The sequence below is a fragment of the Dipteris shenzhenensis genome, chromosome 10 (genome assembly GCF_047967505.1).
Source record: "Dipteris shenzhenensis isolate YYH24624 ecotype China chromosome 10, Dip_SZ_1.0, whole genome shotgun sequence".
Classification (NCBI taxonomy): domain Eukaryota; kingdom Viridiplantae; phylum Streptophyta; class Polypodiopsida; order Gleicheniales; family Dipteridaceae; genus Dipteris; species Dipteris shenzhenensis.
Window position 1 is genome coordinate 36,013,661 of NC_141605.1, and position 12,425 is coordinate 36,026,085.

Sequence of the window (12,425 nt, forward strand, 5' to 3'; positions counted from 1 at the left end):
GCCAAAACTTTGTGGAGTCAATAGTTACAAAGCCACTTGCATGGCATCTGATTGTTGCATTAGGGCCTCTTTCCACCACGTCCTTAAACCACTTTGCATCCAAAACATACACAAAGAAGCGTCGAAAGTCAAGCTTAATAATATCTTGGATTATGCCACAATAATCATCCATGGGTCCATTGGCTCCCTCAAAGCTAGCAATGATGCCACAATCTTGTGTGTTTCTCTTATCATCAATCCGTTGTGTTCGAAAATGCGAACCCTCACACCATATAGCATTGAACATAGTGCACTACACCAAGAAAAAATAAATTAAATAAGCAATCTAAATTATTGAAATCTCCTAACTTATGCATAACATTCTATTTACCGATCTTGCTCATGCATCCCCTAGCATACTCCCATTCTTCCATTTCGATATGCATCCCCTCATCTTTCTCTGCTTTCTCCATTTCATCAAGTAGCCAATCCACATGAATATCCTTTGGAAGTGCTCTTAGATACTGAGGGTATGGCACATGAGATCCATGGTGTGTATGAAAGAGGGCCCTTTCTTCTTGTCTTCTTGCCTTTGCATCCTCGTATCTTGTCACCCATCTTTTCATCACATCACTATTTAGCACGCAATAGAGGTTGATACTATTATGCAACTCCATCTATATTTTTTTGTTGCGTCCTTTCCCTTGAGGCACAATAGAGGTCATCCTTAGGTCTTCATCATCTCTCCATAGTCGTGGGAGAGAGCTATCCACATCAACAAGAAACACAGAAATATATACAAGTGACTCTTGTACCAACCAACCCTTGGCCATGCTAGCTTTGGGTCTTGCATTTTGTCTCACAAAGCCCTTCAAGGTCTTCATGAAGCGCTCGAGGAAGAACAACCATCGTGCATCTATAGTACCGCAATAGCAATCTCATCCACCAAATGCACTATAAGATGTAGTTGGCCTATGAGAATAGATCGTGGAAATGTCTCCTCTACTAAACAAACCACCTCCACTAACATAACTCGAGCATTCTCAAGCATGGTGGGATTTATTTCCTTTGAGCTCACATACCTAGAAATGAAAAAGTACACCATATTACCAATATGAACACCTTGCATGGAGCATTGATACGCATCATATTTTGTATCATGTAAAGTACCTCACAAGCTCGCCCATCTTGTAACTACAATCTTTCACGTCCTTCAATGCACTACGAGAAATGCTAGTAGGTAGTATGAACTGAACCCACGAGGAGGTGGTTGATTAGTTGCTTATAATTATTCACTCACAAATTCGCAAGGAAAAAGATATTATTCACATAAAATACTTACTTGGAGCATCTTGTGCCAATCATGAGATTTCAAGCCATATAATTGCTCTACACCTCTTTTCTTGCTCTTTGTAAAGGCTCCCTTCAAACACCTCATGCATCCAGTGGGAGTACGAATTGTAGTAATAGCGTGCTTCATCGCCACCATCTCTAGCTTTAATAACCTCCACGGTGCACGAGGTAAAAAAACACGCCCATTTGGTCTCTCTTGTGGCCAAGCTTCACGCATCCTCCCTGTGGTACATAGATCCTCCCTTATGCCTACGGATTCTTGTGTCCCCTTTAAATGCTCCCAAATGGTAGATGCCACATTCTTGAAGATATGCATGGAATCAAGCAGGTGATTGATCTTGAGATGGGACCAATATGGTAAACGATAAAAGATGGAGTATCTAAACAAAAGCTGGTGTTAGCAAGCAATCTTTATTTCAACCCAATATAGCACACAATAGCTACAAACCCTTACCGGCTCATGCCAAGTGGTGGAGGAGTCGTGAGACTGTCCCAAATTCTCATCCAATCTCCCGCGGTGAGTGATTGTGGGAGGACTTCATTCCAAGGGGCAACATATCTAGGATGATCAGGTGGGAGAAATCGATGGTGATTCTCATAGATGACCTTATTCAATGTGTCTGCCTGTGAGACAACTAGCGAAGGACCACAAACAGGACATGCATGGTAACCCAATGTAGTGAGACCTGAACAATAGATGCAGTTAAGATTTGAAGGTGGGTTTACGGTGCCACATCCTTTGCCTATTCATAATTAGAAATGCAATGCTTAACTGAACACTCGCCATAGCCTGGGAAGTCATGCATCGTCCACATCAAGACTGCTTTGCAGTTGAAGTCTCGTCATGAGGGAGGCCTGCTCACATCATGCACCTCGATACCTCTCCAAAGTATCTCTAGCTCGTCAATGAAACCATCTAATAAGTACTTGGTCAGATAACACACCAAAGGGCGTGTTTTTTTGCGGATGTGCATATCACTAGGGAAGAAATGGTGTATACTGTGTGATCGACCATGCAAAGCATATCCGATGGTGACAATACTTTGCACGCCCTTCAACTTAGTTGAAACGGACTTGCATATTTAATGCTCGATCAACCATGCAAAGGATATCCGATGGGCACAACACTTTTTTTACACCTCAACCTAGGTGGTATTAAAATGTTCTCAATGAGGCACACCCATCCGATAAGTACTTGGTCAGATAACACACCTAATGGTGTGTTTTTTTGCGGATGTGCATATCATTAGGAAAAAAATAGTGTATAATGCATGATCGACCATGCAAAGCATAGTCGATGGTGACAATACTTTGCATGCATCTCAACCTAGTTGAAACGGACTTGTGTGCAAACTGGAGCCCCCATCCGATAAGTACTTGTTTGAATAACACACCTAGGACCGTGTTTTTTCATGGTTGTGCATGACACTAAGGTAAAAATGGTGTTTTATGATTGATCGACAATGCAAAGCATATCCGATGGGCACAATACTTTGCACACACCTTCAACTAGGTGGAATCGACTTACATGCAAAGTGGCACGTCCATCCCATAAGTGCTTGATCGGATAACATACCTAGCAGTGTGTTTTTTTACAGATGTGCATGACACTAGAGCAAAAATAGTATTTAATGCTCGATCGACCATGCAAAGGATAATCGATGGGCACAACACTTTTCTTACACCTCAACCTAGGTGGTACTGAAATGTTCTCAAATCGATCAAGCATAAAACATCGTTTCTGCCTTAGTGTCATGCACAACCATGAAAAAACATGGTCCTAGGTGTGTTATTCAAAATACTACTTATCGGATGGGGGATCCACTTTGCACGCAAGTCCATTTCAACTACGTTGAAGGGCGTGCAAAGTATTGTCACCATCGGATATGCTTTGCATGGTCGATCACGCATTATACACCATTTTTTCCCTAGTGATATGCACATCCACAAAAAAACACGCCCTTAGGTGTGTTATCTGACTAAGTACTTATGAGATGGGTGTGCCTCTTTGAGAATATTTCAATACCACCTAGGTTGAGGTGTACGAAAAGTGTTGTGCCCATCGGATATCCTTTGCATGGTCGATCAAGCATTAAATACTATTTTTGCTCTAGTGTCATGCACATCTATAAAAAAACATGCTGCTAGGTATGTTATCCGATCAAGCACTTATGGGATGGGCATTCCACCTTGCATGTAAGTCAATTCCACCTAGTTGAAGGTGTGTGCAAAGTATTGTGCCCATCGGATATGCTTTGCATTGTCAATCAAGCATAAAACAATGTTTTTGCCTAAGTGTCATGCACAACCATGAAAAAACACGGTCCTAGGTGTGTTGTGCAAAGCATTGTTACCATCGCATATGCTTTGCATGGTTGATCACACATTATACACCATTTCTTCCCTAGTGATATGCACATCCACAAAAAAACATGCCCTTAGGTGTGTTATCTAACCAAGTACTTATCGGGATGAGTGTGCCTCTTTGAGAACATTTTAATTCCACCTAGGTTGAGGTGTACGAAAAGTGTTGTGCCCATCGGATATCCTTTGCATGGTCGATCGAGCATTAAATGCTATTTTTGCTCTAGTGTCATGCACATCTGTAAAGAAACACGCTGCTAGGTATGTTATCCGATCAAGCACTTATGGGATGGGCATGCCACTTTGCATGTAAGTCAATTCCACCTAGTTGAAGGTGTGTGCAAAGTATTGTGTCCATCGGTTATGCTTTGCATTGTCGATCAAGCATAAAACAACATTTTTGCCTTAGTGTCATGCACAACCATGAAAAAACATGGTCCTAAGTGTGTTAATCAAACAAGTACTTATCAGATGGGGGCTCCAATTTGCACGCAAGTCCGTTTCAACTAGGTTGAGATGAGTGCAAAGTATTGTCACCATCAGATATGATCTGCATGGTCGATCACACATTATACACCGTTTTTTCCCTAGTGGTATGCACATCCGCAAAAGAACATGCCCTTAGGTGTGTTATCTGACCAAGTACTTATCGGATGGGTGTGCCTCATTGAGAACATTTCAATACCACCTAGGTTAAGGTGTCGGAAAAGTATTATGCCCATCAGATATGCTTTGCATGGTCGATCGAGCATTAAATACCATTTTTGCCTTAGTGTCATGCACATCCATAAAAAAACACGCTGCTAGGTGTGTTATCCGATCAAGTACTCATATGATGGGAATGCCACCTTGCATGTAAGTCAAATCAACCTGGTTGAAGGTGTGTGCAAAGTATTGTGCCCATCGGATATGCTTTGCATTGTCGATCAAGCATAAAACACCGTTTTTGCCTTTGTGTCATGCACAACCATATAAAAACATAGCCGTAGTTGTGTTATTCAAATAAGTACTTATCGGATGGGGGCTCCACTTTGCACACAAGTCCATTTCAACTACGTTGAGGTGCATCCATAGTATTGTCACCATCGGATATGCTTTGCATGGTCGATCACGTATTATACACCATTTTTTCCCTAGTGATATGGACATCCAAAAAAAACACGCCATTAGGTGTGTTATCTGACCAAGTACTTATCGGATGGGTGTGCCTCATTGAGAACATCTCAATACCACCTAGGTTGAGACATAGGAAAGGTGTTGTGCCCATCGGATATGATTTGCATGGTCGATCATGCATTATACACCGTTTTTTCCCTAGTGGTATGCACATCCGAAAAAAACACGCCCTTAGGTATGTTATCTGACCAAGTACTTATCGGATGGGTGTGCCTCTTTGAGAACATTTCAATACCACGTAGGTTGAGGTGTACAAAAAGTATTGTGCCCATCGGATATGCTTTTCATGGTCGATCGAGCATTAAATACTATTTTTGCTCTAGTGTCATGCACATCCGGAAAAAAACACGCTACAAGGTGTGTTATCCGATCAAGCACTTATGCGATGGGCATGCCACTTTGCATATAAGTCAATTACACCTAGTTCAAGCTGTGTGCAAAGTATTGTGCCCATCAGATATGCTTTGCATTATCGATCAAGCATAGAACACCGTTTTTGCCTTAGTCTCATGCACAACCATATAAAAACACGGCCGTAGGTGTGTTATTCAAATAAGTACTTATCGGATGGGGGCTCCACTTTGGACACAAGTCCATTTCAACTACTTTGAGGTGCCTGCAAAGTATTGTCACCATCGGATATGCCTTGCATGGTCGATCACACATTATTTACCATTTTTTCCCTAGTGATATGGGCATCCGCAAAAAAACACGCCATTAGGTGTGTTATCTGACCAAGTACTTATCGGATGGATGTGCCTCATTGAGAACATTTCAATACCACCTAGATTGATGTGTAAGAAAAGTGTTGTGCCCATCGGATATCCTTTGCATGGTCGATCGAGCATTAAATACTATTTTTGCTCTAGTGTAATGCACATCCGTAAAAAAACACGCTGCTAGGTATGTTATCCGATCGAAGACTTATTGGATGGGTGTTCCACTTTCCATGTAAGTCAATTCCACTTAGTTGAAGGGGTGTGCAAATTATTGTGCCCATCGGATATGCTTTGCATTGTCGATCAAGCATAAAACACCGTTTTTGCCTTAGTGTCATGCACAACCATGAAAAAACAGGGTCCTAGGTGTGTTACTCAAACTAGTACTTATCCGATGGGGGCTCCACTTTGCATGCAAGTCTATTTTGAACTATGTTGAAAGGCTTGCGTGCGTCTAGCCTGTTTGTAGACACAGATAGTCGCGTCTATAGACACACTTATCAGACACGTCTATAGATGCCCTCTGACAGTAGTCTTTTCTGGCAGTAATCTTTTCTTCCCTTCCCCTTTCTTCTCAGCTCATCAATAATCGTCTTTCTTTCTTTTTTCCAGTTCATCATGTGGCCAGGAAGCTCTTCGGGCTCACCTGATCTTCGGGAGTCTATTTTTAGGGACTTATATAGCCCTTTAGGGCACCCTCCTAGTCCTGCGAAGTTATATGGGTATATGATGGGTACTCTAAACACCCCCTAGGAGTCGGAACTACAGACTCCAAACCACCCTAACCCCACACCAGTGAGATTACCCCAGCGGAGTTAGCACAGCCCAGCCGGCTACATAGCCGAGGCCCTTCTTCCATGCCGTTATATGCCCCTTCCCCCATGCCATCTTATGCCCCTTCCCCCATGCTGTCAAGAGGTCCTTCTATCTCGCAGAACTGTCGGCGTACTCCTGTGGAGTCGAGACTCAGTTCTCCAGCTACGAGTGGTCCACGTAGTCCTGTGCAATATCTAGCTACGAGTGGCCAGCGTACTAGCTTGACACGACATGATACCAGGCGTAGTAGCAGGGAGAGCAGTGGGGAATGCATGGCACAATGCTTTGGGAGGGGTGGTGGTGGGGACGATGACGATTCAGATGATTTAGACATGCCTCCGGGTGATGGTACGATCTTTTATGACATCACTCAGACAGGAGGCATCTTGATGGATGCACGGGGGAAGGACATCATGGCCTTCATGCACTCTGTAATTGCTAACAATTACATAGATTGCTTTATCCACTACAAAGACTAGCCAAAGAGATTGGCTGATAAGACCCTCGCTGTTGTTCGCTCTAGGTATCCTAACCCCCCCAATCGTCAGTTCACAGATAAATGGGCCAAAGATTGTTATGATACTTGGCAATAAAAGATCTTCGCTTAAGAGGCAAGCACTAGCAGAGCTCGCCAGGCTCGAGGGAGGTCAACCACCAAGGGGCCCGCCCCACACCGCTCACAAGCATGAGTGGAAGAAAGCAATGAAGTCAATGAGGGAGGACCCCAGTTTGCAACACACAGAGGCACGAAGGATCCAGATGGAGCAATATGGAAGCGTGCATTTTGGAGCAGGGGGTGTTGAATCATGGGAGGCCCAATTTGTAAGTATCGTTCTCAAATTATATTGCTTATGTAGTTTATTAGGAGGTTATTACTAAGGAGTAGTATATCTAGGCTACTGGAGCGGCCCCCGAGGTATTTGAAAGTAATTAAATAATGTCAATATTATAAGTAAAGATTTGATTTTTCATACATTGATATATGTTGTCCGTGGTTTAAAGGTCCTTGCACAAGAAGACGAGGAAGAAGACGAGGAAGGAGGCAGAGAAGGGAGCACAGATTGGAGCACAGAAGGGAGCACAGAAGGGAGTGATGACATGGAGAACATAGATTAGTCGTAGAAGTAGTGCTAGCTACTCTTTTTTGTACTTAAAGCCACTGGCTTGGCTTCGTGCCTCTTGTATATACACTCCTCTTTTTTTTTGTACTTGAAGCCACATGACGTGGCTTAGCTTCGTGCTATATGTACATACAAGCACTTTTTGAGCTTTCAATTTTATTGCATTTTGGAGTTGTAATGTTTTATTTGGAATTGTAATTAAAATGCGGTTGGCTATAAGAATTGAATTACACAATGTGGAAATGGGATTCCTGTAACTATATAGCATACACAACATACACAGCATTCTATAAATTTAAAAAAAAATATTATGAAGCGCGTCTATCAGTGCATCTATAAACGCGTCTTTATACACGTCTATCTCTTCAAGGAGTGTCTATTTGCATGTCTATGAATGCGTCTACAAGACCGTTTATAAATTCTTCTATACATGTGTTTAACAATGCGTCTGTCTATCTTATTAATTTTTTAGTAGAGCGTCTATTTATGCGTCTAGATGCGTGTCTATATGCGCGTCTGTCTGCTATATAGATGTGCTATTAGACGCAGGTCTCTAGACGTGCAAATAGATGTGCCTATAGGTTTTTTTTTTAGTTCAATAAATGCATCTGTGTGCGCGTCTGTGGGTGCTTTGTCTTGTTGTGAGATGCAATTAAGAGTTGAAGGTAGGTTTAGGGTGCCACATCCTTTGCCTATTCATAATTAGACGTGCAATGCTTACCTGAACACTCGCCATAGCCTAGGAAGTCATGCATCATCCACATCAAGACTGCTTTGCAGTTGAAGTCTCATGACAAGGGAGGCCTACTCACATCATGCACCTCGATACCTCTCCAAAGTATCTCTAGCTCATCAATCAAAGGCTCCAAATAAACATCATGATTTTTGACTTTATGTTTCCCTAGAATTAGAAGGGACGGCATAACATGTCCTTTCTTAACAGCCATAGAGGGTGGAAGATTATAATTCACCAATATCACTAGCCATACACTGTAAGTGGTGCTTTTGAGACCAAATGGGTTCACACTGTCCATACCCAATCCAAGTCTCAAGCTCCTAGGTTCTTCCTTGAAGCTTGGCCATGTGTCTTCAATATGCTTCCACGCAGGTGAGTCTACGGGAGTTCTCCACTTGCCATCGGTTGATCGATGGGAGGAATGCCATGACATGAGCTCTGCAATGGATTTGCACTTGAACATATGTTGGATGCGAGGGATTATGGGAAAATGTCGCAGAACCTTACGAGGCACGTCCAAAGTTTTGAGATCTGCTCTATATCTTACCTCTCCACAAGTAGGGCACTCTCTTGCATCCTTATGTAGTCCACGAAACAAAACGCAATTGTTGACACATGCATGGATGTGCTTGTAATCTAATCCTCCAATAGAGGTCACATGTTGCCTTGCCATATCTCTTGAGGTCGGTAATTTATTCTCCCTTGGAAGCATTTTACACAATAGCCTACACATGAAGACCATAAATGAGGAAAAGCATTCGAGTAATTGACCCACTAGCATAATTCACCACGTTTGCAAAATAGACTTTAAAGCTTACTTGCATAATGCATTCAAACTTGCATTGCTCCATCCATAGATGGTTTGCAAGTTTAGTAACTCAAGGGAGGCACGTAGAACAGAGAATGTGCACCCCTCAAACAATGGAGTTGATGCTGTGGTAAAAAGATCATCTTGCTCCATGCTATCATCCCTCCCTTCGGATTGATGGACATATAAATCTCAGCCCACACCATATCATCAAACCCCTCCTCCTCAATGGCTTCATGAGGTAATGGCGGAGGGCTACTATCACCATCACTCCATGCATCCGTAACGGTCCCTCCTGAAGATCCCACTTCATATCGCCAATGCTTCGCCTCCTCACAGCGAGCATAGGGCAACATATGCGGGTGTGGCACTGCATCCTGTATCAAATTAAAATGGGATCATAACTCAAACATATGAACACCCATAGGTATCTCAATCAACCTTAACTCTTTAACACTTACCATGTTTACGATCCCATCCCATTCTCCATAATTTGAGATGTCATTGAGTGTAATCTTGCGTGCATGATACATGTTTCCTCGACATCGATCACACATACATTTGATTTTTTGCTCCAACCACATTTCGCGATGGTGGATATGGAGGGATTCATCCTCACTAGAGCTCCTTGTTGAAGATGAAGACATCCTACAAACAAACAACCTAAAAAATTGTACTTTTCTTCAAATATTTAATTTTAAAACTCTGTGGTGCATCTAAAGGCGTGTCTAAAACCGCGTCTGTCTATTCTCTGTTGCATGTCTATATGCGCATCTAAAACTACATCTGCTCTGTGTATTTAGACGTGCAATTACATGCGCTTATAGATGCGGTTTTAGATGTGGCTATAGACGTGGTTTTTGAATCTACTTTTAGCACGCTTGCTTTGCTTTTCTTCACATAAGCTTCACGTGGCTTTCTTGCTTTGCTATAAATAGATCCACAGTCTGACACTTAAGAGGAAGGCACCCACACTTACTTCCAAGCTTATACTTAAGAGGAAGGTACCCACACTCACTTTGAGGCTTATAGGAGAAGAGGGTGAACAAGGAAGAGAAGAAATTTTGAAGAAGGACAAGAAGCTTCCATACCTCTATCCTTTATCCAAGGTAAGTCTCTTTATGGTTGATCTTCTTTGGAAGTTGCTCTCTTTGGATTTGTCCTTAGTTGTATCCAAGAAACGAATGATTTTGGTATCTATGTTATGCTTTTGTGCCGGGCGCAAGTCCTTTTCCACTTTTTAGAATAGTCCGTCTGTTGGAGCGCATCTATAGATGCGTCTCAGAGCGCGTCTAAAACTGCATCTACAAGCATGTCTAGATGCACGTCTAGCCTGTTTACAGACACAGACAGCCACATCTATAGATGCACTGTTAAACGTGAAAATAGACCCGCTTCTCAGACGCGTCTATAGACACGCTCTAACAGTTTTAGAGGCTTTCCTTCCTTTTCCTTCTCTTCTCTTCCCTTCCCTTCCCTTCTCTTCTCTTCCCTTCCATTTTCTCTCTCTTTTTCTCTTCTTTTTCTCTTCTCAACTCTTCAGTAATCTTCTTTTTTTATTTTTTCCAATTCATCATGTGGCCAGGAAGCTCTTTAGGCTCACCTGATCTCTGGGAGTCTATTTTTAGGGAGTTATATAACCTTTTAGGGCACCCTCCTAGTCTTGCAGAGTTATACGGATACATGACCGGTACTCTAAACACCCCCAGGAGTTGGCACTACAGACTCCAAACCACCTTAACCCCACACCAGCTGAGATTATCCCAGCACAGTCAGCACAGCCTAGCCGGCTACACAGTCGAGGCCCTTCTCCCATGCCGTCTTATGCCCCTTCCCCCATGCCGTCAGGATGTCCTTCTGTCTCACAGAGCCGTCGGCGTACTCCTGTGCAGTCCAGACTCGATTCTCTAGCTACAAGTGGTCCACGTAGTCCTGTGCGATCTCCAGCTACAAGTGGCCAGTGTACTAGCTCGACACGACACGGTAGCAGGTGTGGTAGTAGGGAGAGTGGTGGGGGATGCATGGCACAGTGCTTTGGGAGGGGTGGTGGTGGGGACGATGATGATTCAGATGATTTAGACGTGCCTCCGGGTGATGGTACAATCTTCTATGACATCACTCAGACAGGAGGGATCTTGATGGATGCACGGGGGAAGGACATCATGGCCTTCATGCGCTCTATAATTGTTAACAATTACAGAGATTGCTTTATCCACTACAAAGACTAGCCAAAGAGCTTGGCTGATGAGATCCTCGCTGCTGTTTGCTCTAGGTATCCTAACCCCCCAATCATCAGTTCACAGATAAATGGGCCAAGTCAAAGATTGTTACGATACTTAGCAATAAAAAATCTTCACTTAGGAGGCAGGCACTAGCAGAGCTTTTCAGGCTCGAGGGAGTCAACCACAAAGGGGCCCGCCCCATACCGCTCACAAGCGTGAGTGGAAGAAAGCAATGAAGTCAGTGAGGGAGGACCCTAGTCTGCAGCACATGGAGGCACGAAGGATCCAGGTGGAGCAATATGGAAGCGTGCATTTTGGAGCAGGGGGTGTTGAATCATGGGAGGCCCAATTTGTAAGTATCGATCTCAAATTATATTGCTTATGTAGTTTATTAGGAGGTTGTTTCTTTGTACTAACCCCTCCGCAAATTGTGTCATCTTGCAGCTTGATATCGTGGGCAGATACCCTACTCATGTCGAGACAGCCTACCACCACCACCATCGCAGAGGAGATACATGGAAGCACTTCTATCATGATGGGTTGATTACTGAGGAGTAGTATATCTGGGCTACTGGAGCGGCCCCCGAGGTATTTGAAAGTAATTAAATAATGCCAATATTATAAGTAAAAATTTGATTTTTCATACATTGATATATGTTGTCCCTTGTTTATAGGCCCTTGCACAAGAAGACGAGGAAGGAGGCGAAGAAGGGAGCGCAAAAGGGAGCATAGAAGGGACCATAGAAGGGAGTGTGGAAGGGAGCGAGGACGTGGAGAACTTAGATTAGTCGTAGAAGTAGTGCTAGCTACTCTTTTTTGTACATAAAACCACTGGCTTGGCTTCGTGCCTCTTGTATATACACTCCTCTTTCTTTTTGTACTTGAAGCCACATGACGTGGCTTAGCTTCATGCTATATGTACATACAAGCACTTTTTGAGCTTTCAATTTTCTTGTGCAATGTTCTATCAATTAATGCCTAGTTAAGTTTTGGAGTTGTAATGTTTTATTTGGAATTGTAATTGTCGGCTATAGACATGCTTGCAAGAGTGCTAATTAAAATGCGGTTGGCTGTAAGAATTGGATTACACAATGTGGAAATGTGATTCCTGTAACTACATAGCATACACAA